The 27576-nt window shown below is 40.8% G+C and overlaps 1 long non-coding RNA gene across 1 annotated transcript; it reads right to left on the bottom strand.

Moving 5' to 3' along the window:
* Window positions 1-8669: 8669 nt before the first annotated feature.
* On the bottom strand, window positions 8670-27086 carry LOC109023975 (uncharacterized). The gene is made up of 3 exons (XR_002003449.3): window positions 26900-27086; window positions 19732-19861; window positions 8670-11423 (listed from the first exon to the last, which is right to left on the bottom strand). It is a non-coding gene; the product is annotated as an uncharacterized lncRNA (long non-coding RNA).
* Between the last annotated feature and the right edge of the window lie 490 nt (window positions 27087-27576).

A 27576-nucleotide genomic window follows, 5' to 3' on the forward strand; every position in this document is an offset into this window, starting at 1 on the left:
AGGCCACACAGCTCGTTAGAAACAAAGCCAGGACTGGAAAACTGGTTTCCTTATACTCTGTCCAAGGCCTTTCCCATTGCCCCAGTTGTGATTTATAGAAAGTCATAAATATAGAGCAGATGAAACCCCAGAGCCCTCAGAGCCCAGCTGGTTCACCCCCTGCCTACCCCACCCCCAACCAGCTCCATGAACCTCCATCCAGCCACGCTTGGACCCACCCATGTGCTCCATATCTCTGCCGCCAAAGTCCTCCTCCATGGCCAGGAAGGAGGACGGATAAAGAGAAAGGGAGAATCGATATTCGTTGGGAAGTTGGATTGCAGATGCAGAAGTACTGAAACATTGCAGTACTTCCCTTGGCATTTCCTCTTGACCAGAGAAGGAAATACCAGAAATCTCATAAGCGAACCAATTTGGGCAATTTTTTATACTCAATATTCATACATTTCACATTTTTTTCTCCAAACCTTTGAGTACTAATTCAAACCGTCCAGCCTCCAGGCCCCCTGGAGATTCACCTATCACTAAATATTGTTGATTTGCAAAACACACGGATTCTTTTTCTAGAACTGGCTCCGCTTTCATAGCTTTCTTCAGATGCTGAGCCTTTTCCCAATTAAGCGATGGCCCAGCTTCTCTCTGGTTAGGATTACAAACAACCACCACCCTTCTGCCTGGGCTCCAGCCACCCCTCCCTTCACTTTGACACATGGTTCTTTTGATCTCAACCCCAGACCGTAGCAACAGGCTCCTAATTACTCACCAGCCATAAATCATGGCAGTAATGTGCTCCTTGCTAAGGAAAAGTAGTATTGTTGAGCCATCGGAGCCTGGAAAACTGGGTGTGTTTAGTGTTTCCAAAAGCAAAGCAGTCAGGGAAGGAAGGCAGGAAGAGAAAAGATGCTTTAAATGTTTGTAGAAATAGTTGCTTTGATGTTGAGCCTTCTCCCAGAGGAAGTCAAGAGTCTGCAAACTAAGTCTATATTTTTTCATATTTGGAGAGGTAATAAAATCCACAAGCCCTGCTAGAGGCAGGTGTAAGCTGGGCCTCCTAGAGTGAATACAAAGGAGATGTCCAAGTACTCAGAGTAAGCAGCACAAACATGCTTCTTGCTGTCTATCTCTTAATTTTGTTAATTTAATTTTAGTCACTCACTTGCATGGAAAATCTTAATTCCTTCTTGTCCTTCTGGAATAGTGGTTAATCTGGTTAGGTTTGACATTTTCGCTGAGAAACTCTCTGGGAATCCCAAATTATTATTATTTATTTTAAGAGACAAGGATCTCCCTAGGTCGTCGAGGCTCGTCTTGAACTTCTGGACTCAAGTGGCCCTCCCACTTCAGCCTCCCTGGTAGCTGGAACTGCAAGTGTGAGCCACTGCACTCCCAAATTATTTTTTAAATTTGACCTGGACCAGGATGTGCTACTGAGTCTACACAAAAACAAATAATTCTAGTAAAACTGGTCAATGTTGGTCTGACCTGGGGACAGGTCACATGAATTCATTATCATCTTGCTAATGAGGTTTCTGGGTTTAATTGAACTGGAAATCATTCTTTTTAAATTTCAGGATGAGAAATACTGTATAAAGGCTAAGAATAACATATGGACATCCTTCCATTGGTCAATTCTCAGAAACAAATACAAAATATTATGGATTTTTTAAAAATTTAATTGTGTTAACGTTAGACATTCTACTTGGCTGTAACATACAGACAACACTGTGCTGGATAAAATTGTGAGATTTGTCTTTATTCAACAAATATTTATTGAAGATCTACTTTGGGCTAAATCCTGGGGTTATGACAGCTAAGAATTCAATAGCAGACAAGATTAATGTTATTTTTGCTTATATGGTACTTACGTCTAGAACAGGGTTGGCAAACATTTTCTGTAAAGGGGAAGATAGTAAATATTTTAGGCTTTGCAGGTCATACAGTCTTTATCACAACTTCTCAACTTTGCCTTTATAATAGGAAAGCAGCCATGGGTAATACATAAAGAATCAGGCATAGCTGTGATGCAATAATACTTTATTTAAAAACACAAGAAGTGGGCCAGATTTGGCCCATGGGCTATTCTTTGCCAACCCTTGCTCTATAAGGAGACACCTTTAAGTTTAGAGAAGAGGAATCACAGAAGGCTATGAAGGGCAACGTGCCTAAATTTGTGAGTTCTTGGAAGGCCTTCTAGGTCTAGTGATCACTACGTTAAGACCTCCTGTGTTGGTAAAAGTCAATCCAGGGAAGTGGACTGGGGAAGAATATTTTAAGGATTAGGAATGGCATGTTTCACTATTTGAAGTTAAATCACAGTTGGGGAATGGAAAGAAATTCTGGATCACTGGCTTGGGGGTGGCAAAGGTAAGGTGAGGCTCGAGTCTGAAGCCAATTAAAAGGTTTGAGCAAAATAATCGGAGATCAGACACGTACTTCAAAGAGATCACTTTGGCGCTTATATAGCAAATCTGTTCAGGATCTTTCTAGAAACCTCATTCCCTCCATATCCAAATGGCAGCAGAAAATGCTTTACTGCTCTTTCCTTTTACTCCTTCCTCCCTGGGAGCAAAGGTGCTCCCAGAAGCAGCTAAACACAGTTCATGGGAATCTCTTCCCTCAAACATCTATATTTTCATAGGAATTGAAGCCTTGGTTTAGTGGGTGAAGCTTTGATGGTGGTATTTTAGGCAGCAGTCCTTGCAAGATAAAGAATTTCGTTGAGGGAGGAGATGAGAGAATTAGAGCATCAGCTCCCATGAAATCATACCACCCAGTCATTTTTTCACCAAAGCATAAGAATCTGCATATGAGTTCCTTTTGGGTTAAGTTTTCTGACCAAATTATTCAGTTGGACAATTAGCAATAAAGAGATTTTACTTTAATGGTGGGACCAAGGTTAATATCACCAGTAATAGGGCAGACCGATACTGTGAGCTCCATGATAGGATGCACTGAGAAGCATACCACATCATTACTATGATAATCTTACCAAAGATGCATGACCTCATTCTAATCATGAGAAAATATCAGACAAACCCGGATTGAGGAACATTCTACAAATTAAACAGCACGTCTCCAGAGTGTCAAGGTCATGACAGACAGAGAAAGGCCGAGGAACTGTCACTGATTAGAGAAGATCAAGCAAAACTGACAATTAAAAGCAATGTGGTATCCTGGACTGGATCCTGGGATAGAAAAAAAAGACATTAGTGTAAAAACTGGTGAAATCTAAGTCAAGTGTGGTGGCTGTCCCTGTAGTCCCCGCTACTCAAAAGGCTGGCATAGGAGGATGGCTTGAGGCCAGGAGTCTGAGACCAGCCTGGGCAACATAGTGACTTTTCTATAAACAAACAAACAAATAAATAAACAAAACTGGTGAAATCTAAATAAAGTCTATAGGTTAGTTAATAGTATTGTGCCAGTGCAATTGTCTTGGTTTTAATAATTATGTTGTGGTTATGTAACATGTTAACATCAAGGGAAGCTGTGTGAGAGGTATGCAGGAATTCTGTGCTACTTTTGCAACTTTTTGTAGTCTCAAATTAGATTAAAATAAAGTTTTTTCGTGAAAAGAAGTGAATAAACTTCTTATTCAAATAATCTTGTTATATTCTGCCATTCTAGACAGGAAAGACTGTTAATAAGTGTTTCCTTGTCAAGTTGTTAATTTCTCCACTAAAAATGAATGATGATTGCCAAGTTGCTTTTAGATTGTTTCAGGTCTCAAAGTACTAAAAGTCATCATATGAAAAAAACCAGAGAATCATATTACTTAATTAGTCACTCATATGGAATCTGCCCTTCCTTCTGATAACACTCTGCAGAAGCTTCCCCATCGAACACCACTTCTACCTTTCTCTTCCTCTGGCCTTGGGCCAGTGCTTAGTCGCTGCTATTAAAAAAAAAAAAAAAAAGTGGTTCCTTGCTATCTTGTAGGGTTTGTGGAGTATTAGAGAGGGTCTGGCACATTTTTTGGCAGTATTGTAAAGTAGAGAGCCCTGGATGGGGAGTCAGGAAATTGGAATTCTTGTCTTAGCTCTTGAGCCTTGTAGTCTTGGGTAAATCATTGACCCTCAGTAAAATCAGATATTTTCAGGCAAGATCTAGATCAGTGAGTCTCATTCTTGGCTGGGTATTGGAATCATCCAGGAAGCATTTTTTTTTTATGCTGGTGCCTGGGACCTAGTTAAACCCTGATTTAACTCTTTTGAGGTACAGCCGAGGCATCTGGATTTTTTTTAAGTTTCCAGGATTGGTATTAACAGGTAGCCAGGGTTGAGAACCACTTATCCAGATGATCTCTAAATTCTAACCTAGGGTTTACCAGTAATTATTGTTCAAGCAAGATGAGTCAACAGAACTAGGTCTTGAAAAGTATTATATCTAAAGGAATTCTGGCTGTAGGAAGATAAAACTACAGTTAAAAAGCACTTTTCCATCATTTTTCAAGACTGTTGTTTGTGCCTGTCTGATGCATTATCATCTTAACTAATGATTTACACCATGAGTTGCAGTATTTAGCTTGTGGCATATGCCGTAAGGAAGATTAAAACAACAACACCTTTATACGGATGCCTCAGAACAGGGGTGTGAATGTCCTACCCTCAACCCATCAGTTACCTTGTCCTCTTTCTGTAGTCTTCCAGGCTTCCTCCAGCTCTATGGTCCACAACACTATCTACACCTACCAGAAATCTACACTTACAATAAAGCAAAACAGCTGACACTGGTGACGTGTGTCTAATTAGGTGGGCTGAGGGACAAAGAGGAAGAAAATTGCACTGTTTAAAGTAGCAGTCCCCAACTTTTTTGGCACCAGGGACTGGTTTTCTGGAAGCCAATTTTTCCATGGACTGGGAAGTGGGGCTGGCGGGGGTGGTTTCAGGATGAAACTGTTCCACCAGAGATCATTAGGTATTAGATTCTTATAAGCAGCACACAACCTAGATCCCTCGCACTCACAGTTTACAATAGGGTTTGTGATCCTATTAGAATCCAGTGCTGCCACTGATCTGACGGGAGGTGGAACTTAGGTGGTAATGCTTGCTCGCCTGCTGCTCATCTTCCACTGTGCGGCCCAGTTCCTAACAGGCCACAGACCAGTATTGGTTAGGGTTGGGGACCCATGGTTTAAAGGATAGCAAGAACTGAAAGCCAGGGTAGCAAACCCAAATGCCTCTGGGAGGGCAGACCACAGGGGAGTTAGAGGGCCGTGGAACTAGAGAGCTCATGACTCTCCTAACGACCACTTCTCCTCTGCTCCAGGCAATTGTGGCCAGGGAGTATGTTGGCCCAGCAGTGCCAGAACTTTAGATCTTTAAGAAAATTGAGAAATCCATAATTGATTTGTAAATGCTGAAAGCCTTTATTGTTATTATTATTATTTTAGAGATTGAGTCTTGCTCTGTCACCCGGGTTGGAGTGCAGTGGAACGATCATAGCTCACTGTAACCTGAAACCTCTAGACTCAAGTGATCCTCCTGCCTCAGCTTCACAAGTAGCTGGGACTACAGGCTTGTGCCACCACACACGGCTAGTTTTTAAATTTTTTTGTAGAGATGAGGTCTTACTACATATCCCAGGCTGGTCTCGAATTCCTGGTCTCAAGTGATCCTCCCACATCAGCCTCCCAAAGCGCTGAGATTACAGGCATGAATGACGGAGCCCAGCCAAAAACCAATTTTTTAAATAAATATAAACACTGTGTAGGCCAAATGAAACAATTACGCAGGCCAGATCCTGCCAGTTTGCAATCTCTTTTTTAAAGGTTAAAAACTGTGATAGTAGAGTTGCTGGCAAAATTCTTACTGGTGAAGGAGGTATTCTGTTTTATTTGGGAGATGGTGATCTTATGGGAGATTCTCAGTTGTCCTAAGACACACTGGACCCTCCCAGTACAGTCTTACGGGAAGGGAGGATATTAGTGCCTGGTGGGATGGAGACTGTGTAAACTACTGAAGTTCCAGACGGTGACGTGGTGAGAGCAATTGGGAAAAACACAGCACAGTGTCCAAGCTCAGGGGTGGCTTAGGCAATTATCAAAGGCCAGGGCAGCCCATTTGGCAAGTAGGAGCTTGAGAGTCAAAGAGCCCAGAGGGCAGGGGACAGACAGCCTTGAGTTAGGTGACTCTGAGATGTTGTCAGTGCTCTTAGAACAAGACGGCTTCCAGTGGATGGTGATATGGTGGAAAATTCTAGCAACTCAGGAAAGGAGGGAGGAAGAGAAGAGGAAAGGTGTTCTGACCCCAGCCAAATGGGCTAGGATTCAAGGAAGGGCTCAAGTCCCAGAAGAGGGGATCAGATAGGGTATAGGATGGATGGGAGCAATATGTCAACACTGACACCGAAGGAAGCACAATGCAGGCTTTGAGTTTGCCCGATGGCAACAAAGGCAGTTGGACTGCCCTGGCTCACCAGGAATCAAATCTGTCAGAAAAGATTCTTAATGACAATCCCTACCAGTTGGGAGACTAGGATAGTAAGTTACTTTGGCCCAGCATGAGGGGTGAATTTGGGTGTACAGCTGCAGCTCATTCACCCATTTAGCTGTGGGGAGCTGAGAATGAACAAGGCAGATAAAATGGAGCAAGTCCTGGTTCTCCTGAAATGACCTCAGATGGACAGGTGCCTACTCTGCTTGTGTTTGAAACACTGAGGGAAAAAAATCAGAACCTTCCTGTCATCCACGGTGCCAGCTCTATCCTAGGTCATTGTGCACCTTCAACTTTAAAAATCTATAGTCCTGCCATGGTGGCTTATGCCTATAATCCAAGCACTTTGGGAGGCCAAGGCAAGAGGATTACTTGAGACCAGGAGTTTGAGACCAGCTTGGGCAACATAGTGAGATCTGTCTCTACAAAAAAATTAAAAATTAGCTGGGTGTAGTAACTGTGGTCCCAGTTACATGGAAAACTGAAGCACGAGATTCACCTGAGTCCGGGAGGTTGAGCTGCAGTGAGCCATGGTTGTGTCATTGCACTCCAGCCTTGACAACAGAGTGAGACTCTGTCTCAAAATAAACAGTAAAAATTTACTTATAGATCTGGTCTTGGAATAACACAGAGATGCACCTCATATAGACTATTTCAGAAGCACATCAGGGAAGTTCTTAGTCATTGTATTAGTTCATTCTCAGGTTGCTATAAAAAACTACCTGAGTCTGGATAATTTATAAAGAAAAGGGGTTTAATTGGTTCAAGGTTCCACTGGCTGTACAGGAAGCATGGCTGGGGAGGCCTCAGAAAACTTACAATCATGGTGGAAGGTGAAGGGGAAGCAGGCACATCTACATGGCAGGAGCAGGAGGAAGAGAGAAGGGAAAGGTGCTACTCACTTTTAAACAACCAGATCTCAGGAGAACTCACTGTATCATGAGAATAGCAAGGGGGAAATTCGCCCCCATGATCCAATCCACCTTCCACCAGGCCCCTCTTCCAACACTGGGGATTACAATTCAACATGAGCTTTGGGTGGGTACACATATTGGTTTGGGTTTTTGTCCCTGCCCAAATCTCATGTTGTGGATTTTTCACACTTTCCAAGAGTGAGAGGAAGCAAATATGGACTATTGTCCTTCAAAAGAGACTAAAATACTAGCATCATAAGAATTTACCCAGTTTTCTTAGTGACTGTCTTCTACAAATTCCCATCCACCAAATAAATGACAACTCTTTTTTTTTTTTTTGAGGGGGGGGACAGAGTCTTGCTGTGTTGCCCAGACTGGAGTGCAGTGGTGCTATCTTGGCTCGCTGCAAGCTCCACCTCCTGGGTTCACACCATTCTCCTACCTCAGCCTCCCGAGTAGCTGGGACTACAGGTGCCCACCACTATGCCCCGCTAATTTTTTGTATTTTTAGTAGAGACGGGGATTCACAGTGTTAGCCAGGATGGTCTCAATCTCCTGAACTGGTGATCCACCCCCCTTGGCCAACTTCACTTTTATGCTTGCTTTGATTGACCATGCAGTATGCTATAGTGGTAAGAACATAATGGAAGAACTTATCTATGAGTAACTTCTGGCTTCATTGCTTATTTATTGGAACATTTGGGGAAAATAACTAACTTGTGAGCCTCAGTTTCCTTGTGTTCCAATGAATTTAACAACATCTGCTCCATTTACCAACTTCACAGGGTAGTTGAGAGAATTAATGTGATAACTTGGCTAAAGAAATTCACATGCCAGCAATTGTCAATGCAGAGGGGCTAATTCTCCCAGAAAGGATAGACCTAAATTTCTGGGTGGTTAGAAAAAGGATTGAAACTACATTTTTATTTGGAAGGCAAAGCTCAACTAAAACTTCGATGTTGATTCTCACCTGGTGGCAGTTCCTCAAGAGCAGATTCCTCATGGGAAAAATATTTAGGTTTTTCCAAAGGGGATAGGGTTTTGCACAATGCTAGCCTATGTAAATGTAAGATCTTAGTCCTTTGATTTCCATTATACTTAGCATTCTTATTTGTCTTATGTTAACAAAGGTGTATGTTATAAACAGGAGGGACTTCTGATGCTGCTTTAAATCTGGTGTTTTTGTTTGGTTGGTTGGTTGGTCAAAGTGACTTTCACAATTAAAACCTTGAGCTTGACTCTCTTTTAGTGACTCCATTCCTTTGAGAGACTTCAAAGGAAACTTAATAGAATCATGGCATTTGAGCAGGAAATTCAAAGGAATGGCAATCAAACAAGAGGCTTATTTTATTTTTTGAGAGAAAATTTTACAAATTTCATCCTCAGTGGTAGAAACAGTTTTGTTGGCTTGACTGCAGCTGTGATAAACAGAGCACTCCTTGCTGTTTTGCATGTAGATGTTTATGCATGACCAGGGAAGTGCTGAAGCATTCCTCGTTAACTCACACACCTACAGCTTTCATAAAATCTAAGTGAAAACAATCAGTGCAAAAGGTTTGAATTCTGAGTCGTATATCAGCATTCTCAACCCAAGCTCCACATCATTTAGTGAAAATGCTGTTATTTCTTTGTAAAACATTACTGTCTTTTTTACCTGCCTCTATTTTTCCATAAGCATTATTTCTCCCTGCATTTAAGGAAGAATTTGGTATGATGGAAAGCGCTTTATTATTCTTTTCGCTAAATAAAATTGGGTTGACTCCACTGTTTACAGTTTGTATGGCTGGGGCAAGGTATCTTACCTGTTTTCTACTGTAAACTGGATACAACCTCAGAGCCTTTCTCTGAGGAATGAGAAGTCAACATGTGTAAAGCGCACGGGATATCATAGTGAATGCTCTATAAATAATTTCTCTCTGGCTTATTTTTTTTTTTTTTTGGTCTCCTAACTTATCTATTCAAGCTTTTATTTCATTTTGATTCTCAGTTCTCTTTCTCAAATTTCAGATCAAGGATGCTTTAGAAGTAGAAGTAGCCTATTACAACATTCATCTTATGGGCTCCGGGAAAACACCGGGTGGGGCCACAAAGCTGAAATGATTTCCCCAAGATGAGACAGAGAGTCTCAGAGCCAACCCATGGTTCCTGATTCTAAGACTAGTGCTCTTGCCATTAAAAAATATTCAACTGTTTCTTTAACTGATTAGCAGAATTTATTTCAAGACTGCTTTGCCTAAAATTATCTATAAGACAGTTACATAAGCCTTTAACTTTAATTTCTTAATACCAATCCAGGATCTTTTCAGTTACTGGAGCTTCACTGTACTGCGATCTTTAGGGTACACGCCAATAAAAAATATTTGTCAGAGGTTATTTACAAGAAGTTCTTTTGCTACTTTGGTAATAAATTATTCTTAGATCCTTAGATCATAAGCAGTATGGGCCAACCCTTAGAGCAATTATCACAACCACAAACTCTTCTAAAAACTGACATAGCACCTGCTGAGCAAGACTGCCTTAGGAAATTCCTTATCCATTCTTTGGCTACAATTCCCTACTACATTTTGGCCTCGGCTAATTGGACCAGAGGGTGAACACCTGACCAAAGGCAAACAATCCATTGGCTGGTCAGCATCCTATTAGGAGGCCTGAAATGAAAGCTTTGACCAATAAAAATCAAGATAAGAGGGCCAATTAGATTCTATCTCAGAGTAAAAAGAGTCAAAGTCAACTAGTTTCTAACAAATGCTATGATCCACACTTCAGATTGGAGTCTGTGAAATATGCACCAACTTCAAGACAATTCCGTGGTAAAACTGGAAAAAATTAGTCATTAAGACATTAGCCAGGATGTTAGTGGTATGAGAGGATATAAACATGCAGCCTTGAAATTAAAATACATAGCCTTTAGGCTTTGACCTAGATATCTGAACAAAGTGAACAAAGAATAGCATTAAAAGTAAATAAAAGATTGAGGCAGGAGGATAGCTTGAGGTCAGGAGTTTGAGATTGGCCTGTGCAGTACAGCGAGACCTCGTCTCTACATAAAAATGTTAAAATTAGATACAAATATAAGCCAGTAAATAATCTTTGATCTTAAAATTTCTAATTTGGAAAAGTGTCATTTGTATGGTGTTCTATATTATTAACGGTTTCAAACTTTAATCAGAGATATCTTTCCTTTTCAGGCAAAGCACACACCATGAAAGATACTGCTAAAAGTTTTTAATATTGCCAGTAATATTATCAAGGTAATTAAAGGGCTTGTAATAATATTTTGTAATAATGTCTGAATATCTTAGTGATTAAATTTGGAAAAGCCAAACTAGATAGAGAATGACACTGAGAAGGGTAGATAGCACAGGGTCCAAGGTCAGGTGTGGTTCAACAATTGTCCATAGAAAGTCTTTGTTTACATCAGGATATATGAGTTGGAAAATTTCGTGATCGTGGTTGAAGTTTTCTTTGTACTTTCATGAAAAACTACCATTTAAAATTTGGCAGATGTTTAAAAATGATGATTTTTTTAAAACTACCATACCAGACAATGTCATTTGTAAATCAATGTGTAATTAAAACATTTTGAAAAGATGCCCATACCAGACCTCCAGATTTTCTCCACATTTGAGTAACTTGGAATTTGATTTTCTGCATAGCCTGTTAGCCATTTTGACTGAAACAGGACCACACCAAAGGCAAAGGCTGGTTGTTTCAGTCCAGAGATGTGCCTCCATAGAAGAATTACTTTGAACAAATCTTAATAGATTTTAGGAAAATACTTTAAAATCAGCTGTTGGAGAATTTAACTATTTTCAGATGAACAGTTTATTGCTTGATTGTTTTTCCCTTCTTATTCTTCCATGTGGTTTTATGCAGAAGTGATCTGGTTGTAAAATATGAAGAGATGGCAATAAACTCATTTGGCATTATTTGGATCAAGCAGCTGGTTGACTTAAATCAGTTATATCACTTCTCTCCACCTCCATGTGAAGCACTGGTCCAGACCACCATCTCCCTCACCTGGGTTACTACAGCAGCTCCCAGCTGGTCTCTCTGCTCCTCTTCTCACTTCTCCAATCTATTCTCAATGAAGAAGCACAAATGAAAAAATATTAATTGTATCATGTCACTCGCCTTCATTCATTTAATGAGCCCTAATCACAACACTTTAGCTTCCTGCCACATTCAGAGTAAAACAATTTCCCATTCTGGCTTTTAGGGCCATCCTTGATCTTGCCCTTGACTCTTTCCAATCTTGACTCTTCTTTCCCTGGGTCACAATCCTCTAGCCCCACTGGGCTCCTCTCATTCCACCCGTGGAGCACACAAGCTTTTCCTCACCTCAAGGGTGTGCACATGTTCTTTGCTCTCTCTACTGATGGTCTCTCCCTCTCCTCTCCTTTTTTTCTCAAAAAGAAACCCCTCTTCTTTTCAGGATAATGTCAACTCTTCAAGTAAGCCTTTAACACCCAGCTAAAAGATCCCGTCCATCTCAATCCCTTGCTGGTTATCTTCCCAGCACATATCACAATTAAGAATGGCTCTATTGCTTTATTGTGTGTTATCCATGGGAGCTGACAAATGTCTGTCCTCTCAACTCGTATCTTCCCAGCATCCAGCAGAGTGCCTTGCCCATGGTAGGTATCTAATAGGTATTCTTTGAATTAATAAGTGAACGCACAAATGATATTTCTTTCTCAAATCTTTGTCATCAATCTAATCTGAAGATTGGGGATATTCTAAATACAGTTTAAATAGCCTTATATTTCTTATTCTCAGAAAATGGCCAAGATATACTTCTGGGGCTGAATGGCTAGACCTGTTTTCCTATGGGAGGGTATGGGGATTCTAGCCATGTGAGATAGCCCATATTTTCCATCTTGTGTCATGCCAGCACTCAGCAGTTTTTATCCCAGTCTTAGTATAGCCCTGAAATCATGGGAGAATATTAATACAGTGAAGTTCAGATGGAGGGTGGCTCAGAGTAGGTTCCCTGGACTAGAGTCCAGCAACTAAAATCCAACTAGTCAGGCCAACGGCAAATGGGCAGCTCCTGGGCACCATGCAGGTTGCTACAAAGAACTCAGATTGAGTTTAGGAGCTACTCAGAGGAACCTGGAACACAACGCTGCATCAGCCTGGAGAACACTTTCAAATGCTGAGAGCTTTCCTTACTCCAAGGGCATGTTTGTGAGCTATACTATCCAACCCCCTAACCCCTCATACTTGGAGAGATGTAAATCTGAATGGCACTTAAGCTCTTTCTCTCTCGTGGATATAGACTGAGATCTTCTGTGGGCAAATCATTTTCTAAAGAGGTATGTCATTTCATAGTTTCTTCCTAGATTTGAGGGGATGATGCTATCAATTGTCCCTTAGCCTTTAGAAGAGAGTAGCCTAAGTTGAAGAGTTGCTTTTGTCATGCTAACCAACAGCCAAAGCAGCAGGAATTGTGTGATTGAGGGGAACTTCAGGCAGCCCAGGAGGTGCAGGAGTTTATATTCTCTCTCTGTGGCCTACTGAAAGGACTTTCTGATACATACACCTCCAGGGGAGTGGATAGAGTTTATCACATAAACTCCTCTAGGGAAGATTACTTAGGTAAGACTGGAAACTCAGAGGATCTGAGTAGGGCCAAAAGCCAGAAACTGGTGTTCTGAATTATAATCCAGATGTCCAGTGGGAAATGCAGCTTGGGAGCGACCTACACAAAAGTCCTCCAGCATTTTTGTAGTTTTTGGATCGTTTACTTTAACGAGCTCTTCCCCCACTGCACTCCCACCTCTACCTTTGTTTGTTCAACCTTTCCTATATTGACTTTAAATTAAAAATAAATTTTACAAAACATAACACAATAGAGATTCGATGGCTAAGTGATCACACAGCACTTGCCCCAAAGAATGAAACAATTAAAATCCCATCAGTCTTGATAACGTTTTGTACCGTCATGCTAGACTTCCTGTTGCTTTGACCTCTCTCCTTCCGGCATCCTGTTCGGGGACAGAAATGACACCACAAAGGTTTCCTGTGCCTGTCCTCTCCACTTCTGACCCCTCACTACATCCTCTCTCCATCTATTTGGAGAGCAATGATTTGGTTCCTTTGGAATTCCTCCCAGTTCATATATTTGATGACACTTGTTGCTAATTTGGGATGCCGACAATGCAGGCAAAAGCCCGGGCTGAGCTCATACCAGCCTTTAGCCTCCTACGCCACTAGCATACTGGCAGATTGGAAATGCAATATTCTTAGCTATTTTTGGTCATAATTTGTTGTGGGATCCCTTCTCACTGCAGTCTTCCTGAGTATCCTGGATATCTGAAATAAATTAATATCTTAAACTCTTTTAGATACTTTTTCTGTGCCCACTCATTTTGAAAACACCTCCTGAAGTATCATAAATCAGTGTCCTCCTGTGCAACTGTGGGAAGGGTCCTCTGAACAAAGGCTGAGGTCAAGGACTCCAAGTCTGGGACCAAGGAGCTACCATCTTGCTATTTGCCCTGGTGCCATAGGAGCCTTCCTTTTCTTCCCCAAGCATCTCATGTCTGTAGAATTAAGATGTCAGCCCATTGCATAACAGCCAATGGCCAGCCATGCTTAATGCTGTGGTCTGCAGAGCATTCAGTACATTGTTGCCAGCCAGAAGATATTAAATACAGGTCATGACCATACTACCATAGAATAATAATTAAAAGAAGATGAGTTCTGTTGCCTTCACGGTACTCTCCTCCCCATAATTTAGCAGCTGATGGGATTGGGAAGCCAGGCCAGGTACAGAAATGGGGCCCCAGGTGCTGTCTGCATACCTTCCCTGCACCAGGAGGCCTTGGTTCTGAGCCCTGTGCTGTCTGCCTGCTGGCCAGCTGCCTGTGGACACCCACAGATGCCCCCCTGCTGCTCCAGACACACCACTGGAATTTATTCCCAAACAGCACATGTTGGGTTCACATTTTCATCCTCTTCCTTCTTAAGGTGAAATCTCCCATTTTTTCCTCTTCTGAGAGACCCTACTAACTTACTTTATCTGAATCCACACCTGAACATGATCACTTACCTTTCAGAAGCCAAAAATTAATTACTGGCTTTGCCCAAATCTGCATATCCAGAGCCTAGAAATGCTAGAAGTATTTTGCAAAGTGCCTGGCACAGAGAAGGCATTGACTATGTGGCTTACTGAAGGGAGGGAGGAGACAGAGACAGGAGAGGGAGTAGGAAAGAGGGAGTGAGAAACATTCTAAAACCCAGAGACATTCTAATGTTAAGCCTTCCTTGGGTCATTCCAAGCCTTTCAAAGAGACCTACATCTAAGAGAAAACTATAATTTTACCACCTTATGTGGTTATGTGCTTTTATGACTATCAAAGATATGGAGATGCCAGGAAGAACAGATTGACAATAGCAGCAACAAAAGCAGTACCTAAGAGTTATGAGAACTTTTTGGGAGGCACTTTGAAATCTTTGACACGTGTGGACTCATTGAATTTCCAAAACAATGTCATGGATATAGTGAGTAATACTGTTATAGCTATTTGATAGATGAGCAGATGGAATTTAGAGAGACTGAGTAACGTAAAAGTTAGGAAGTTGAAGGGGGTGGTGTTGAATTAGATGTCACATCTACTTAGGGGTTTCTTTAGGTCTTCTCTGAAGGTTCTATGACCCTTCTCCATGGTTCCAAGTTCTCAGAATGTGAAGAAGGCAGGCTCAGTGTCATCTTTTCCTGCTGTCTTAACTTGAATGCCTTATGATTTGATACCCTGAATCCTCTTTGCAACTCTACTTCGGTTGGGATCTCCTGGTGCCCAGCATACCTGTCTCCCTAATCCCACAGCCTCCTGAAACAGCCACGTTCCTTCCCTGTATTGCCTCCTTGTCTTTCAGTGGGGGGTGACAACAATTCAGGCTCTTTCAGTTGGGTGCCATCAAGGCTTTTGTGAGTTGCTGCTATGGAGACAAAGCACAGGTACCGTTTCCATTTGCCACCAATTGCTATTAAAAGACAGGCACGGGATGGGAGCCCAAGATGTTCAGTGAATCAACCTGGAACTTACCCCTTTTTGAAAATTCTAATAGAGGGTAATTCATGCATGTTTGTTGGTGAGCCATCTGCCTCAGGGACCGAGCACAGGTTAGATAATTAAACTCAACCTGTTCCTGCATGGCTGTCTGACTTACCATTTACCTCATTTCAGACTACTCGCCTCCAAAAACCCACTCTCCAAACTGGTTAACTCATTGTTCCCCCAAAACACCTGTCCTGCCTTTTTATTTTTACTCATGCCATCCCATCCACCTGGAATGCCCTTACTTTACTCTCCCTTTCCAGATCCTTATCATTTTCTTCACAATATGTTCCCCAATCACCTTGCTCACAATGATCAGTCTCTCCCTTGGATTCCAATAGTAACGAATTCTATATAATTTGTCTGGTAATTAATCACGTGCTGCCTTACAACATTCTACTCTTACCTTAAACTGTTATTTAAATCTTTAATTTTAACATAACTGTTTCCATATGTTTGTCTTATTTCCTTAATTGGAATATAAGATCTTCAAAGGCAGGAGATATATTATATAATTGTATCCCCTTTAGTACTTGGTATGGGGCTGATTGTTCATCTTTCTTTTTTTTTTTTTCCTTTTTTTTGGCAAGTGGGCAGCCAAAATTATAAAATTTCAGCCAATTACTTTGGTAGTAATAGATCAATAATAGTTAAACATGTATGAATGAGTGGAGAACGTGAGACACTTTCTAACCCAGAGAACTGAGGAATGAGCAGGAACAAGAGGACTTTTAGGAGTCCACTGGCCAGATCTCTTTCAGGAAGCTTTCAGTCTGCTTCCTTTCTTCCAAATGAAGACATATAATTCTAGAAAAATGCCTCCATAATTCTTTGCTTGTCTCTCTTTTTCTCTTCCCCATCCCTTCCACCTTGCAACATGCATACTTTATTTCTTCTCTTTTTCTTTCCTCTTGAGTACTCATAAAGACATGTCCTAATGCTTTTACTGTGGCTGTGACATCTTCCTTTGCTACTCAAGGCCAGGGACTTTGAACCCTCATTGCACAAAGAAATAATTAAAAAGACCTTAATGAAATTAGTATATGTGGTAGACAGCCTCTGTCATGACCCTCAAGGACCCCAGACTCCTAATATACACACCTGTGTAGAGTCCCATTCCTCGAGTGTGGGCTGGAACCAGTGACATGTTTTTAACAAGTGGAAAATAGCAAACGTGATAGTATGGCACTTTCCAGATAAGGTTCCAAAGAAACTTTGGTTTCTGTCTTGCCTGCCTTCCCCGCCTCCTTTCTCTGAGCCTTCCCTCTAGGGGAAGTTCCTCTAGGGAACAACAACTCATATGTTGTGAACAGCCCTGGGAAGAGACCCATGAGGCAAGGAACTACCAGTCCAAGGGCCCCGAGGTCAGCTGTGGGAATGAGCTGGGAAGCAGATTCACCCCAGTTGAGTCCTCACGGCCCTGACCAACACTTCGTGGTAGACCCTGAGCCAGAGAACTGAACTACACCACCGAGATTCCTGACCCACTCTAGCTGTGAGATTGAAAACATTAGATGTTTTAAGCCACCAAGTTTTCAGGTAATTTGGTATGCAGAAATAGATAACTAATACAGTATTTAATTATGGTTAACCATTCAGAAAACAGGCAGGATCATCTGAATGCCTCTAATGATGTTTATAACATTTTCCTTTTATAAGCTTGAAAAACATAGACGGTTCATTTCAGACACAATAATTGAGTTGATACTAAGTGGTTGGTCCATTTGCTCCATGTTCTATTGTCCGTCTTTGATCACAGTGAGTCTGGCTGATGATTAGCAATAGATCCAGAGCCGGGCCAAGATTTCACAGCTAGATAGATGTCTGATAAACTAAACAGTGTGGAACAAGTCACTTAGCCTGCTGTAATTCTCAAGATGATCAGGGAAAAGCTGGTATCCTCAGTGGCTTAGTCTCCAAAGTTCAGCAAAGTTCTAGTAATTACTCAGGAAAGAACTAAGCTTTTGCTTCACTATTTGAGATTGTACCTTCCCTAGTCAGGATAAATCTCACTTGTTTAATGGACGAACTGGGATCAGCAAACCATAGCTCATAGGCCAAATCTACACCACTGCCTGTTTTTGTAAATAAGGTTTTATTGGGACATGGCCACACCCATTTTTAGATATGCCTGTTGCTGCCTTTGTACAGCAAGGACAAAGTTGAGAAGCTGCAACAGAGTCAGTGAAAGCCACAAAGCCTAAATTTTTTATCATCTGACCCTTTGCAGAAAAAAAATGTGTTAGCCCCTGCTCTAAGACAGTGAATTGCAAACTGTATTTGAAGGAGCACTGTTTCTACCAAATGGCATTAAATGTTACACGGGAAAACAATAGATAGGTTCCAAATGTTGGGAAATACCAGGTCATACAAAGTTAAACAAGTTGTTTGCTGCAGAATTTCTCTGAGCTCTTACTAAAGCTCCAAGAGGAGGACATGGAATGCTGCATGTTTTACAATTTTTTTGACCATAAAGCTCTTCATTTCAGAGAGCATCCCAAGAGACTAGTGTCCAATTTCCTGGGAAATGCTATTCTAGTGCTATGAGAGCAGCAGTTCTCAAAGCATTAACTTTGCAGAGTATGGAGTAGACATAAGCATCACCAATTTTTGACTTTTAAAAACATCCACAACACTTGGAAAATACACAAGGAAATGGCCTTACTAATCGTGAGCTCAGTATACAACGGACATTTGGAAAGTCAGATAAATATAAACATAAAGTTGCTTGCTAGTAGCAGGCTCTGTTTTTGCAGAGCCAGACATGCTCAAAAAAAAAATCTTAGAGTTGAAAGGAGAACAACCTGATATTTTACTTCAGTAGGTCTCAAATTTTCTACCACAGAGCCGCCATATTTCATGCCATGAGGTCTCTGCCTGGGAAGAAAGAGGGTCTACGTTTTAACAGCCAATTTGGAAAAAAATATGGGTTTTACTACTAAAATTTACTAGTCCAACCTTTGTTCTAGAAATCAGGAACACACTTCTAGAGGGCCAAAAAGATAATGGTCACAGGTAGCCAGCCATGGACCAATGACCAAGGTTCAGACCTGTGTTATAACTTTTCCCCCCACCATACTATCCTGCTTGTGGCCTGTGGGACACATTTTCTGGATGACTGGCCAGGCTAGGGGCCTAGCCCATAAGCTTGGGAAACTGCTAGCTTACTCACAACCTTGTCTGAATCAGCACAGGATAGGGGAAAAAACACCGGAAAGAGTTTGGTGAGTTCAAATGAAGACAATAAATTACAAAGTAGGATGGAGAGTGAGATGTTTCCTATTGTCTCAGAACCATGGTCAAAGTCCAAAGGTGAGCTTGAGTTGTTGGTGATAAACATGTCTCCATAAGGTTTACTAGAGGCTCCATCTCTGAACTATCCCCAATGAAATTAAGAAAAGACTTGAGTTGGGGATGGGAGAGTGGTAACATAAAGTTGCTTGCTAATAGCAGGCTCTGTTTTTGCAGAGGCAGCCACATTCAAAAAAAATCTTAAAGTTGGAAGGAGGACAACCTGATATTTTACTTCGGTAGGTATTTGGTGAAGTGCATGCTAGTGAAGAAAGTTTTTTCTGTCATGTCTTTGTAGTTGTGGCTAGTGGTGGTGCCTCTCTCTCCTCAAAACCAAGTAAGGCAATCTCCAAGGGAATCCTGAATAGATGCTGAAGGTGACTCTAAGAGAGGTAGGCTGGCTGGATACATGCTAAACTGCAGATTTTGAGGTCTTCTCTGATGAGAAGAGTGGGGCATTGAGAGAGCATACTAGGAAATGAGGGGTAATGCACACTATCCTTTTTATTTCCTGATGCCTGCTGAGGTGAGAGGAGAGAAGGGTGTGTACTAGATATATGTCACCTGGAGTTTTGGGAAGGTGCATATTTGAGTATAGAAAATAGTGTTCACTTAGAGACCAGAGATTCCTGAAGGTAGTTGCTCTAGGTCAGTAGCCCAAGACAGCAATGGCTCGTCATGCAATATACCTGGAAATGAGATATGGGCAGCCCCAGCCCATTTCAAGGCTCTGTGGACCTGGGAAATACAAAAGAGGACTCCAGTGGCTCCCATAGCTCCATGGGAAGCAACATGGAAGCTGATGGTAAGAGCCGTAGAACCATTCAGGATAACCACTGGACCAAGCAATGGGAGACCCAGCACAGACAAGGAGTTGAAGATGTTTATCACTGCTCAAGGCCAATATACAACTGCCCTCTCTGGTGGAGGTGGAAGTTCCCAGTGATGGAGGGGGCCAAGATGAAGCTGAATGCTGTCCCTCAAACACACTACTTCTATGGAGGCTGCCAATGAACTGAGAGCACCAACCTCCGAAAGGACTGGCCTGAAGCAGAGCTCGACCAGGACAGCTTCCTCCCACCACACACCAGTCCATCTGTTTCTCATTTGCTGACCATGCCACGATGGGCCAGAATAGGATCCAGGAGGCTTCTGAAGTCTAAAGAAAGGAGTTCAAAGAGAGAAGGAAAGATGTAAGTACACGAAGAACAAACCACCAACCTTCAAGCCACTGGAGTCACAGACGGGGGAGTCAACACTTGTCGGGGAGAACACAAGCTCTGAATCTGATTTGAGACTGAAGTATCAAAATACAAAGGACTGAATCTTAAATAACAAAGTGAACTGTTCTAATAACCAAAAGTGACAGGAAAGTTAGAGGAGCAGGCCAAATTGCTGTTAAGGGAGTTACTTTCCAGCAGGAAAGGTGGGTCAACATATCCTCGTTGAAGGGGTTGTCATTGTATAAGTGTAAAACTGTTTCATTTTTATACCCATAACATGTTGAGACTCCCTAATAAATTTGTTATGTAAGGTAAACACTTTGGACAGAACTTTAATGCTTTCATATTTCTACTGCTTTTCTTCCAAAGGATTCTGAAGGCAACATGCCAATATTTTCCCCATTCTGCAAATTAGCACACGGAGAGAGTGGTGTTGGTTATCAAAGGGACTCAATCTATCTACAGCCTTCTGTCTCATACTCATATCATGAGGCGGCTCACTCCCCCTCAGACCCAAATGTGATCCGTTTTTAATTGGGAACAGAACTTTTCAATTCTTGAGCCCAAAACAAATTAAAAAGTAGAAGAAGGAGGAGGGGAAGGACAAGAAAAAGGTTTGCTTTTCCCCTAATTTGAGAATCTGTGATTTCTCACTGGTTTTATCAGTACCAAGATTTTTTTTGTTTTGTTTTGTTTGGTGGGGTTTTTTTTTAAATGATTCTTTTCTCTTTTTTTCACAGTTCTCTATTCAAGACTAAATTTATCTGCTTTAAAAAATCCATCTGGCTTTTGTGTTATGGAAGCCCACACAAGCCTGCACCAACCGTTCTAGAAGCAACAAAGAGTTATCAAATGGAGTAAGTTTCAAATGAAGGGACAGCAAGTTAATTAAGGCCTGAGTTTCTTAATAAGGAATGAAGCACAGTGGAGACTTGAATGATGCCAAAACACATGAAAGTTTCAAAGACTAAAACAGTTTGTGAGGAAGAAAAAAAGAAGTGACTTGGCCAATTTTTTAGGTTCTACCCCCAAAATAAATATATCTATTCCCATTTGTATCAACAGACAAATGTAAATATCACTCAAAGAATCTCAAACTAACATTAACATGAGAATGAAATATAAATAATTCTGAATGTAAAGCCTAAGTATAAAACATAGTATAAAAAATGTAAATATAATAAAACTAGGAATAACAACATTGCATTACGTTGATTGTTAAGAGATTGTCACTGGTTTTCTTCAGAAACTTTAGGCAGATTTTCCTCTTCTATACTATTCCTGACAAAGTTTAATTTCTTTCGACCAATGGATGAACAATGTCCAATAAAGTGAAACCTTTCTGCAAAAAAAATTATTTTATTCAAGTGATCCTGGTGCTAATGAGATGCATTGTTATTAGGCTTTATTTTTAATATTTTTATATCAATGTTAATGGGCAAGAAAAACGTGGAAAATCTCTTAGGAAAGATCAATATATTTCTAAGTTATTGAAAAGCCTGTAGATTTAAAATGTGTGTAATATATTCCTGCTATACTGGCATGATCTAGGGAGAGGCCCTACTAAACTAAGAATTAAGGGATCTGAAAGCTCATTTCAATCCTGCCTCAGATGTTTTCAGGGAGATGCTTTAGCACATGGTACCTCAGTTCACTCCTCAGAACAAGGAAACTGTTGATAGCCACACCAAATCCTGCATGCCTCTAGGAAATGAATTAAGAATTCATGTGTGAAATGTTTCTTTGAATTTTATAATGAAATGGCATCTTATAATTGTATGATATGGCAAAGTGAAATTAGGGTGTGGTTATGTTGAAACGTTTCTGTTTCTTTGGCTAAACCAAAGATAAACAAGCAACTTTTTCTGAAAGCAGACTTCCTTGGGGGAAAATCAAATTGTTGCAAATTATAGAAAGGGAGAGAAGACAGGGAGATGGATGGAGAATTTTGAGGAGGGCATAGACCAGACAGGCTCAAAAAGCTCAGTTACTATCCTGTTAAAATATAACCCACAAAATGTTACACCATAGCATTCTTCACAGCCATCTGCTTCTGCCATCAACTTTGATTCCCACAAACAGATTTCAAAAGTTGAATCTGGCCCTCAGTGAGTTTAGGAACATTCAGCAGGACTATCTGTATGTGATCAGAAAATTCACCAACTCTCTATTCCTGTCTCCAGAAACAATCTATCTCTCATCCTTTCCAATTAAGGCATAACATGGTCTTATAATTCCTTGTAGCTTTTCACATCCTTCACAGGGCCTAGCAGAAAATTTAAATATAGTTTGCACTCCCATCCTTTTCTCTCCATCTCCACTTCCACCCCTGCCCCCAGGCCTACCGTGTCAAGTCATCTTTCCTCAGCTGGATGACTGCAATAGCCTCCTACTGGTTTCCTGTCCTTCACTCTAATCTCTTTCTCACAGCCACAGTGAACTTTGTCCAAAGGAAATCAGATTGTGTACTCCCCTGCTTAAAACCTTCCAATGGTTTTGCATTGCACTCTAAAACAAAAAAAAAATCTAACTCCATATAATAGCTGCCAAGACTTTATATGTCAGTTAGTCATTGCTGCATAACAAACCACCACAAAACTCCATGTCATAAAACCACAACAATTATTTATTTTTTATGTATCTGCTTAGCTGGTATAGGCTGGACGTGGGCTTATGCACGTATCTTTGGGTTGGTTGGGGTTCTATTTCACATAATTCTCCTTCTCTTACCCGCAGACCTTATGCTAATAAGCCAGTCTTTTAATGAGGATTTTTTTTTTTTTACAATATTGACAGGCAAGCATGATCTGGGAGTGGATTTACCCACTAGGCATAGAAAGCACAATGACTAGGGCCTGCAACACTTTTAGGAGTCCAGATAATTGCTTTAATTTTACATTATTTTAAAATCAGGAGGAAACCTTGAATACAATATTAATGCATATTTACAAATAAATTCACTAATATATTTGTCTTTATACCAATGCAATTTTAAAATATATTTTTGAATTTTCTTTACGGAGGAAGTGGCCTGGAAGGTAAAAATGCTGAGGACCACAAAGCTCATAATGCAGCCTTGAACAATCCTAGTTAATCAAACTTGAAGCATAGAAAACTGATTGTTGGTTCTCTGTTCTCTTACTTAAGTAAGTCATGGAACATCATGAAATGTCAATTTCCTCCCTAAAATAACACGGCGGTAACTGGCAAGAGATTCGCCTATCCTCTATAAAAGTAGAGTACCCCAAACACTGGGTGATTCCTCCTTATAGTCATTAATTTGCTCTACCCTGGAACTCTTGGCTGGTTTTGCTTATTATGAGAGACACAATTTTAAAACAGTATTGTTCTAGGTCTGTCATTGCCACCATGGGTCATAATATAAAGGAACAATATGGAGAGTTACTTTAGTCCTGTGCAAAGAACAGAGGAAGACTTTATTCTCCAAAGTTTTATACCACTTTCCAGGAGTCTCCTTTACATTTTAATTCTATAAAAGTCCCATTCATATTATCAATTCTATTAGGTTTATAGAAATCTAATGCTGGCCAAACATCATGAGATTCAGAGGGGACGCAAAAATAGAAGTTACTGTTTGAAGAAGAGAAGCAAAACGACTCTTCCTCTGTAAAGATAGTTAGTTCAAAAGTAAGAACTTTCTTTATCTTGAATAGTCTTGTCATTCTCACAAGAATAAATGTTCTTAGTGACCATCTATATATATAGTTATTCCATCCATTTTAAAAGAAGCTGTGTAATTTTTTTAGATCACTGTACACAATACATTCCAATGTTAACTGTGTCCTTGTGAAACTCTAAATTAGCTTTATAATCTTTAAAGTATTTTGACATAATTCTTTGCTTTTTTAATGGATAGTTAATTTCCTGTTTCCATGTAACCCTTGATGACTCTGTGAAAGCTTGGATTACTTTTCCTCTCTAGTTCCCAAACCACAAATGGGAAAAACTGCAATCCTGCAGTGGCCACATCAGCTACCTAAATATTTTCACAGATTCTGAGATTTGTTTCCTTGCTGAACTGGGAGAGAAACTTTCATGGCATTTTACCCTCTGGAATATAAAATTAATTTAATCTTATCTTTGTTTACACATACTTCTTGGTACCCAGCAGTCCTAAAATACCTCCACGGACTCCATAACAATATGACTTTTCATGGGCTCCACTTTTGGGGTGTCCATGTGTCTTGTGGCCCATGAATTGTAGAAAGCATTTCTTCTTCCCTAACTCTGAATCTCATGCCTAAAATTTCCTAAACTTAGGCCAGTCATCTATTCATCCCTTCATCATACTTCTGAGCATAACACTGAGATACATCTTCAAATAATACAGAGGGAGATTTTGGAACTCCCATGCATGTCCTCTGTGGCATCGACTCCTGGGCAGGAAGCGTGGGTGGCCCGCTTAGGGTCACCTGTCAGGGTGTCTGGTCTAAAAGAAAAAAGGAAGAACAGGCTTGAATCTCAGCAAGGCGGCCTCTTCCTCTCAGCTGTCTCTTTCATTCTAAGGAAGGGGTCTCTGATTTACCTGGTGGAACTAAGGTAGTGGTTGTCAAAGACAGGCCCTGAGCCAACAGCGATAACATCACCCGCGAACTCATTAGAAATACATATTATTGGGCTTCACTCCAGACTTCCCAAACTGGAAACTCTGAGATGGGGCCCACTGACCTGTGTTTTAACAATCCCTTCAAGTGATTCAAGTTTGAGAATCACGGGACTAAGATGTTTTTATTAAAACTGAAAGTTGAACCCACAAATTTTTCACTTGGCCCCACCAAGGCCTTATTCAAATCTGTGTTTCCTGGTCCCTATTAGATAACTCTGTTGCAGGTGCTCGCTGCAACCTCTGCCTTCCTGGGGCACAGGTAGTGTCAGAAAAGGATCCTTGTAAGATGCAAGCAAAGTCGGCTTCAGTAGCCTCCTGTATTTCCATTCAGGACTTCTATCCTTCAAATTCCCTTCATGAGTTTATGTTGTGCTCACAACCCCCAAATCTCAGTGGTTTAAAACCACAGGGATTATTATCAATCATACCACATGTCCAGTGTGAACCAGTGGGAGGAGGGAACCTCTGTCCATTACGGTGATTCCCACTGTGGGACCCAGGCTGGTACCAACTCATATCTTGCCTGTGAATGTGGCAAAGGAAAACAGTATGGCAAGGTACAGAGTGGCTCATCAAACTTCTGTTCAGAAGTGACACACAACACTTCCTCTCCCATGCCATTGGCCAAAGCAGATAACATAGTTATGCCTGGTCTCAATGGGGCACTAAAGTTTAATCCTACCCCAAGGAGAAGAAGTGTCTATTGCCAAAAAATACTGCAATCTTACTCCATCCTCCAAAGGGCTATACCGTCAATGTAGAATTTCAGACTCCATGCTGGACAATGGAAAACCGTGTTTGTGTGTGTGTGTGTGTGTGTGCACATGCACTCACACACATGCACACACATGTGTGTGATGTTGAATGGATCCAGGATGAAGAGGGATTCTCTGGGAAACCTACTTCCTGTTGGCTCTTAAGCATAGTCATCGGGCCAATTTCATAAAGGACAAAAAACAGTCACATTGATGGAATGCCATCTAAGTGCTGGCTACTATGCCAGACGTTTTCTAATCATATTCTCTCTCAAGCTTCACAGAAACCTTATGCAGGAGAGAAAGGAACTAACCTTGTTCAAAGAAGCCAAGGCCCAAAGCAATTTAGTAACTTTGCTGTAGTGACAGAGGATATGGTAGCACTAGGACACTAAGTTCTTGAGGACCCACGAAGCTGGATCTACTCCCAGGAAAATATAGAGCTGAAGGGGAGACATCTCTCTCCCATGTAACAAAGAGAATCATTGATTCTTCTGCTGACCTGCATGTTTCTGGTGATCCCCACTGGTGCAGAATTGGCCTCTAGTCATGGTGTACAGATCAGTCTTAGTCCAATGTGACTGTTACAGGTTGAACATCCCAAATTCAAATCCAAAATCTGAAGTTAACCAAAATGTGAAACCTTTTTTTATTCTTTAGAGACAGGTTCTCACTCTGTTGCCCAGGCTGGAGTGCAATGTGGTATGATCAAAGCTCATTGCAGCCTTATACTCCTGGGCTCAAGTGATCCTCCTGCCTCAGCTTCCCAAGTAGCTGGGACTACACATGCATGTAACCACATCCAACTAATTTTTAAATTATTTGTAGAGATGGGGTCTTGTTATGTTGCCCAGGCTGATCTTGAACTCCTGACCTCAAGCAATCCTTCCACCTTGACCTCTCAAAGTGCTGGGATTATGGGTGTGAGCCACAGTGCCTGGCTAAAATTCAAAACTTTTTGAGCATCAATATGATGCACAAATGAAATACTCACTGGAGCATTTCAGATTTCAGATCTTCAGATTTGGGATGCTCAACCAGTATAATGTAAATATTACAAAGTTTTAAAAAAATCAAAGTATTTCTCATCCCAAGCATTTCAGATAAGGGATACTTAACTTGTACTGTCAAAGTGAAGCTGTTTCTCCCCTATGAGTACAAATTTTCAGGGTTTTAATTGAGAAAGCAGTTCTTCAAATAAAAGAGAGAAAACTTTGTTATTTTTACTAATGAATATCAAGAAGTCTACTCAAATCTAGAGTGTCCCTAGATGAATGAAACCAACAAACCCTAGCTTAATGAAACCATGAACTCTGCCATTTTAGAAAAATAAAATAAAATAAAATAAAATAAACCGCACTTTATAGCTTTATTTGAGGGAAGCCCTTTGATTTACATTATTAGTGGTATATCAAAAGAAAACTTCTTTAGCTGTATTTCACCTTCAAAAGCACTGCACAACAAGCAGCAATAATGCACATTAGAGTGTATCACTGGTGGAGAAACTAAGAGGCAAGGATATCCAAGAAACAGAACCCTGCAAATCAGGTAACAAGCAGCTAACTTTGTCAACTCAATCCAAAAGTGCTTACCTCACTCAGAAATGGCACCAAAGCCCTTCATGCAAACGCATCATGAAATTATGTCGACGTGATGCTGAACTCAGCAGCTCCATCAGCAGGACACCAGCTGACTTCAAATGTCTCCCAAGAACACCATGAGCTAATGACCGTGAATGCTATCCAGGGTCAACCCCACAGCATCCCAGGAGACAAACACCGAAAGCCCGAGAAGGATGTAATCTTTCAAAGAGTGAGTCACACTCACTGAAGTGGCTATATGGCATAGAGACAACTAAATATTTATTGTTCTGTAATATTCAAAATGTCACCATTCGAAAACAATTTCCAAGAAATTTGTTGGTTTTTATTACCAAGCCCATTATAAGTACACTTGGAAGAGAAAAAGTCTTACTAACTGAGGAGAAATGCCACAATAACACAGCATTGTAGTACAATCATGCACTTTTCCATTCAAGCCCTAGGAGTGACTTGTGTTAACATAATATGAGCTTGGAAGATCTCAGATGTAAGTTATGGAGCTAGCATAATCTCCAAGTCAACTGCCTATAACATATTCACTTCTTTACAAATTCTCTAAGAATGATAACTCCAGCCTGACTTTAATTACTATGGTGTCTTTCTATATTTTCAATAACATACATATATAAATCCTAAAATCCAACAAATAATAAAGCAAAAATCACTGA

This window comes from Gorilla gorilla, chromosome 17 (genome assembly GCF_029281585.2).
Source record: "Gorilla gorilla gorilla isolate KB3781 chromosome 17, NHGRI_mGorGor1-v2.1_pri, whole genome shotgun sequence".
NCBI lineage: Eukaryota > Metazoa > Chordata > Mammalia > Primates > Hominidae > Gorilla > Gorilla gorilla.